The 7,500-nt window shown below is 39.9% G+C and overlaps 1 long non-coding RNA gene across 1 annotated transcript in view; it reads left to right on the top strand.

Annotated features, from left to right (window-relative positions):
* Nucleotides 1–3,251: 3,251 nt before the first annotated feature.
* Nucleotides 3,252–7,500, top strand: part of LOC311060742 — a 5,230-nt gene continuing 981 nt past the window's right edge. The window contains exons 1-3 of the long non-coding RNA XR_014602306.1: nt 3,252–3,509; nt 4,913–5,074; nt 5,995–6,060. This is a non-coding gene — a long non-coding RNA (uncharacterized lncRNA). The remainder of the gene's footprint in view (nt 3,510–4,912; nt 5,075–5,994; nt 6,061–7,500) is intronic.

Below are 7,500 nucleotides of genomic sequence, written 5' to 3' on the forward strand. Positions count from 1 at the left end.
TAGAAATAGTAATCTAGGATCATACTGTATGTAAACCAAGAATCATCAGTCTAACAGCTCCCTATCCCCCCAAAAAATCTATAATCTCTACATTGAAACTATTCAAACTATAGGATGCCAGGTCAACAATGGCCTGGCATCTGTCTACATAACATGGTATCTAATTACATTTTAGCCTTTGCATAAGCCTGCAAGCCTGCAATGCGTTGCTATCTTGTATTTTTGCACATTTGCCACTGCTGCTACAGATTATCATACATGTTTTAAGAGGTTTATCATACATGCCATTCCATCTGTACTTTCATTTTATTTCTGTTATCTATAATTCTAAAAAGATATTGGTTGTGTTAGCACAGTCTCTGTAGAAACAGCCCCAAACATTTCACTGCTTGTACCTGTATTGAGTAAGTGACAAATAAATCCCTATTGATTCTTGTTCAGATTAGTTCCAGAGTTCTCTTTGAAAATGTCACACATTTTGAAATGGCTCCACATCCATTACCTGATAGAAGAGAGTTTCAGATTTTCATGGAACTTGGTAGAAATGATCTCTAGGCTGCCCTATAAAAATGGCTCAAGGTCACAATCATAGTCACAGTCAATGTTACATCAGTCATATCTCAGGAACGGAGAGAGACACAGAACGAGATGTTGGTGTGTCCCTTATAATGGTATTGAAATTTTATACTGATGTCAAACTGGGAAACTGAAATAGAAGCAAGGCTTGTCCATAGCCATGTCTGTTTTGTGGGAGTATCCACACATATCTATCAATAACTGGTCAACGCAACAGTACTGTATACACAGAAGATGCTTTAAAACTTCCTGATGATATTCTGTGGCACTTCCTGGGACTTGCATCCTCTTCCAAAAAGCCAATGAGTAGGTTTGATTTATTATGGAGTCATAAGGAGGTGACATCAATAGAACTTTTTAAAAGGTATTTTATTTAATTTGATAGGTGAAGTCACAGCAGTAGATTGGCTAATTTCAGCATGCAACCAAGTGTAAAATGTAGCATTACGACGCCATCAAGGCCTGCCAAAATACATTTTTGACGACAAAATCAACTGTAGATTTAGTCGACTAAAATCGTATTATATTTAGTCGACTAAAACTACACTAAAACAAACATTTAAGGTGAATAAAATATGACTAAAACTAAATTAAATGTTATTCAAAAGACTATGACTAAAACGAAATAAAAACAACAACAGGTAACCTCAGTCTGTGATATTAATCTACATTTTTTTGTGTTAAATTGTGACTGTAGCCTGAATGATCAGCGGCCAATTGTAAGCAAGAACAGATTGTTATAATTGTAAGTAAGTAATAGTAAGTGCCACGGCAAATAGCTGTCTCATGTCTGGCTTAGCGGAGAGTGTGGCGTTGTAGAGGGGGTCTCCCTGAACGCGTGCGTATGTCACAAGTGCCGCCACAAATAGCTGTCTCGTGTCCAGCGCCCAATTTGTGAAGTCTATGCACTAAAAATGGCTGTTTTCTGACCCCTGACCTCACTGGACGGCCCGCCATTTTTCCAAATACACCTGTCTGGCTTAGCGGAGAGTGTGGCGTTGTAGAGGGGGTCTCCCTGAACGCGTGCGTATGTCACAAGTGCCGCCACAAATAGCTGTCTCGTGTCCAGCGCCCAATTTGTGAAGTCTATGCACTAAAAATGGCTGTTTTCTGACCCCTGACCTCACTGGACGGCCCGCCATTTTTCCAAATACACCTGTCTGGCTTAGCGGAGAGTGTGGCGTTGTAGAGGGGGTCTCCCTGAACGCGTGCGTATGTCACAAGTGCCGCCACAAATAGCTGTCTCGTGTCCAGCGCCCAATTTGTGAAGTCTATGCACTAAAAATGGCTGTTTTCTGCCCCCTGACCTCACTGGACGGCCCGCCACTTTTCCAAATACACCTGTCTGGCTTAGCGGAGAGTGTGGCGTTGTAGAGGGGGTCTCCCTGAACGCGTGCGTATGTCACAAGTGCTGCCACAAATAGCTGTCTCGTGTCCAGCGCCCAATTTGTGAAGTCTATGCACTAAAAATGGCTGTTTTCTGACCCCTGACCTCACTGGACGGCCCGCCATTTTTCCAAATACACCTGTCTGGCTTAGCGGAGAGTGTGGCGTTGTAGAGGGGGTCTCCCTGAACGTGTGCGTATGTCAAAAGTGCTGGCGCCAACAGCCGTCTCCTGTCCAGTGTCCAGTATTGTCTGAAATTGGCACTTTTCTTACGTCAGGCCGCACTGGGCGGCCTGCCACTTTCTTTTTTTTTTACAAATTATCTCTCAAATGTTCACCAATATTCTCTACTGGTCTGTATCCATTTTCTATCAAGTTTAGGGGCGCTCAGTTATGGAGAAGTACACACACACACACACACACACACACACACACACACACACACACACACACACACACACACACACACACACACACACACGCACACACACACACTAAAAATGTACTAATATTTCTCTATCTTTTTTTATGCTGTGTTTCCATGTTGTATATATGTTGTTAAATAATATAAATTTGTAATATTTTTTTTCTGATTACTTTTGTATTTGTATTGTATTTTAGTTTTTAAATACGTGAGATCAACTTTATAAACCCCAAATTCCTCTCTTTTTTTTATCTCGCTTGCACTATCTACTATTATTATTTGTAGCATATTTTGTGGTCTCTTTTATCATTGTTTATTTGCTTCTGCAATAAACAATATTATATCATCATCATTTTCCAAGAGTGACCTGGCCTAGAGTCATCATTATTACAACAATGGACAAACAATACATATATGTAACACACACAAATCAATATCCAGTTAAAGTGCAAAACAGTGCTAAGTGCACATTTAATGGGGTTCAATAGCCAATTTCAAACTGGAACAACCTGGCACTTAGAAGTGATCTAGTATAAGCCATTTAAAAAGACATAATGTACATCATAAATGTATTTTTTAAATACAATTGTGTCTTTCTTTTTTAAACTTGCCACTTAGAAGTGTTTTAGTATGAGCCATTTAAAAGGCATACATCATAAATGTATTTTTAAATTAGATTTGTGTCTTTTAAAAAACATAAAAAATTTACGCTCTTATTTTGAAGGCAACCGGAACCCTTATTTCTGCTAGCTCGAAAACCGGAAGTCCAATTTCTGCTGACGGAACGGAGCTCACTGTCTGTCTGTCTGACAGTCAGGTCATGTTTTCTGAACGAGACTTTTATTGTGAAGTCCGTGTAGCGGAAGTGACGCAGCAGAGAGGACAAGGTGTCCTGTACGGAGAGTGCAGAGTGCAGTTAGCATGTTAGCATGCTAACAGGCTAACAGGGTCAACACTTTAACCTGTTTACACTTTGTTTGTTTGTTTGTGTACTCGTGTAGTTGTGTGTGTGCGGGTGCGTGCGTGCGTGCGTGTGGTTGCCATGGAGATAGTGATGCAGCAGCTCGTGCAGCAGAACAACAAACGGCGTCTCGAGACGGAGGGGAGGAGCCACGAGGAGCCGGTAGGATGATGCACTATTATGATAATATTATTATTATTATTAATAATAATAACATCATTAATTATAATAATAACCAGTGGTGGCAAAAGTACTTACATGTTTTACTTAAGTAAAAGTATCAATTCTGCAATATAGAAATACTAGAATTAAAAACGTGCTTGAGTAAAAGTACAAAAGTATTGGTATCAAAATGTACTTTTGATACCAAGTATACTCTTGACTACCAAGTACTCTTGAGTACCAAGAGTAAAAGTACTCATTATGCAGAATGTCCCATATTTCACAAGTTTTCAAATGTATAAAAATCATTTGAAAATAGCAGATCTACAAGCTCACAATGTGTGGCACCGCCACGCATTGTGAGCTTGTAGATCTGCTATTTTCAAATGGCTGAAATGTACGTATAGGGCTGAAGTGGTTTTGTAATAGTAATCAAAATCTTCAAAGTAACTAGTAAGTAAAGTTTTCAAATAATTGTAGTGGAGTAAAAGTACAATATTTGCCTCTGAGATGTAGTGGAGTAGAAGTAAAAGTATTGGAAATTGTAAATACTCCAGACATTCTTTGAATAGGCAACATATAAACTAATATGGATACAGAAGGGGTTAAAATCAAGCCCCCAGAGTTGCTGAGAAACATTGAAGGCCCCAGTGGCCAACGCTGGAACTGCAGGCGGGGAGAAATACATGCACGAGCAAAACATACTGAGAGACATATATATATATATATATATATATAGATATAAATATGTAAACATATTATACATAAATACATATACATTTACATATAAATAGGCATCTCGAGAGTATTTAATAAATATCTCGCGTTCAATCCTTGACACACGGGCTGCCGTAGAACGTAAAAAGGACACTATAGTGCTCATGATGGTCAAAATCGACTCAATAATTCTACTTCCGGAAGTAGAATTATTGGTTGGATTTTGACCACACATAGAGTTATGAGCATGTGCACTATAGTGTCCTTTTTAGTGTCCTCTAGTTATATTATACCTCAATGGTTAAAATGATAGTGATGCCGTATTAACCCCTTAACAGACCTCGTCACACTGGTTGCAAAAGAAACCCATTCTGTCAGGTCTCACTATAGGACGTGCAACCACCCAACTGCCAAGAGAGGGTTAGGGTTAGAGGGGGTTAAAGACAGGGTTAGAGGGGGTTAAAGACAGGGTTAGAGGGGGTTAAAGACAGGGTGCTGTGATTTTCAGTGAGTTTTTTTCATAAGACTGATATCTAATTATTTAATATGTTCCATTAGACTGATATCTAATTATTTTATATTTTACATTAGACTGATATCTAATTATTGAATATGTTCCATAAGACATTGTTATTGTCATATCACACACCACTAATTGATTGATTGATTGATTGATTTGTTTACAGAAGCGTCTGTGTGTCACTGGGGGGGCGTGTCGTCAGAAGACAGACTGGCCAATGGAAACTTCCTGCTCCGTGACATCACAACATCACTGGCCAATGGAAATGTCCTTCCCTGTGAGATCATCACAACAACAACAACAACAACAAACAAACAACAATGATATAGTGAGAATCTGTCTGTCTGTCTGTCTGTCTGTCGGTCTGTCTGTCTGTCTGTCTGTCTGTCTGTCTGTCTGTCTGTCTGTCTGTCTGTCTGTCTGTCTGTCTGTCTGTCTGTCTGTCTGTCTGTCTGTCTGTCTGTCTGTCTCAAACTCACTGTAATAATCTGTAATCTGAACCTGTAAACTGCAACACACACACACACACACACACACACACACACACACACACACACGCACACACACACATGCACACACACACACGCACGCACGCGCGCGCACACACACACACACACACACACACACACACACACACACACACACACACACACACACACACACACACACACACACACACACACACACACACACACAATCTCAATTCAAGAAAGTGAAGTCACAGAATAAAACATTCACAGGCGTGTCGATAGAAAGCTTCACGACAACAATGTTTATTCTTTGTGATTTCAAATGTCAATCTACATCGTTTTCATGTGTAAATGTTTCATGTAAACGACGTGTCCAATTTTTTTACGATTTAGCATTTTGCTCCAAAGCTAAACTTACAAAGCTCTCAAATGATGCAACATATCTATCTATGTAACAAACAGCCATAACCCCTTTAACCCAGGAGATACATAGATATTTAACCATTATTTTATATTTTGGCTATTCTAAAATACAAGCTTGTAGATCTGCTATTTATTTTGTCCACATCTTTGAATATATATATATATATATATATATATATATATATATATAATTTTTAAATCAAACATTTGTAACTCAAATCTTTGCTTCTGGGGCTAACATATAAAACAAATCAAGGCAAAAAAAGGTTTTATTGAGGAATATAAATAAATTCATACTTTATTATTATTATGAACGTATCATGACTAATATTATGAACCAATCACTGTGTTCCAGATAAACTCCGCCCACAGAGGGGGCGTGTCACTGCTCTGCTGTCCAAGATGTCTGGCAGGAGAACCAGTAAGTGTGTGTGTGTGTTTGTGTGTGTGTGTGTGTGTGTGTGTGTGTGTGTGTGTGTGTGTGTGTGTGTGTGTGTGTGTGTGTGTGTGTGTGTGTGTGTGTGTGTGTGTGTGTGTGTGTGTGTGTGTGTGTGAGTCCAATCCAATCCACTTTATTTATATAGCACATTTTAAAACCTGTTCAGGGTTAACAAAGTCCTGTACAAGAAATACCAAATACACTGTGAAAGCTAAAAACACAGAGACAGCAAAACACAGAAACAAAACATAAACAAAAGAAGCAAAATAAACAACAGAAAGAAACACGTCACTGAAAATATGACGCAGCCGCGTCAACAGACAGTGAGACAAAACATAGACCACTGAAACACTCAAACAGGGTCAAAGGCCAAAGCATAAAGGTGGGACTTAAGGCGAGATTTAAAAGTATCGATGGTGGGGGCCAGTTTAATATGAGAGGGGAGCGCATTCCATAAAATGGGGGCTGCTACCGAGAAGGCTCGGTCACCTCTGGTTTTCAATTTTGAATTAGGGACCTCGAGTTTCAACTGGCCCGTAGACCATAGTGACCTAGGGGGGTTATACACCTCTAGGAGTTCAGATAAATACTGAGGTGCCAGGCCATTCAGTGATTTAAAAACAAACGATAAAATCATAAAATCAATTCTGAAGCGAACTGGGAGCCAGTGAAGTGAAGCCAGAATGGGTGTAATGTGGTCACGCTTGCGGGTTCCCGTTAGGAGACGTGCCGCAGCGTTTTGGACGAGCTGTAAACGTGCATTATGGAGGCTTTGTTTAAGCCAACATAAAGTGCGTTACAGTAGTCCAGGCGTGTGGTGATAAAAGCATGAATGGCACGCTCTAAATCATTAAAAGAAAGCACAGACTTGATTTGGGCGAGCAGCCTTAGGTGATAAAAGCTGGACCTTACCACAGCATTTATCTGTTTGTCAAGTTTGAGTGCATTGTCAAACTTGACACCGAGATTAGAGACAACGGATTTAACATAAGGCTGCAGGGAACCAAGGTCAGGGGGGACAGCACCAGAACCATTAGGCCCAAATACTATGACCTCTGTTTTACTCTCGTTTACACTTAAAAAGTTAAGAGCCATCCAAGCCTTTATGTCGTTTAGACAGTCAAAAAGAGGTGTCAGGGAGCTGTTGCCATGCTTTTTTAAGGGCATATAGATCTGAGAATCATCAGCATAAAGGTGATAGGAGATGCCATGTTTCTTAAAAATTAGTCCCAGGGGGAGAAGATATAGGGAGAAAAGTATTGGCCCAAGGATCGAGCCCTGAGGGACTCCGGACGACAGGGGGGTGGAAGATGATACAACAAATTTAACTGAAAAGCATCTCTCGGATAGATAGGATGAAAACCACTCTAACGCAGTGTCCCTGACACCAACACAATGCTCTAAACGGGACATTAGAGTTTT

Source organism: Gymnoscopelus microlampas (genome assembly GCF_963454915.1).
Source record: "Gymnoscopelus microlampas genome assembly, chromosome: 14".
NCBI classification, from domain to species: Eukaryota; Metazoa; Chordata; class Actinopteri; order Myctophiformes; family Myctophidae; genus Gymnoscopelus; species Gymnoscopelus microlampas.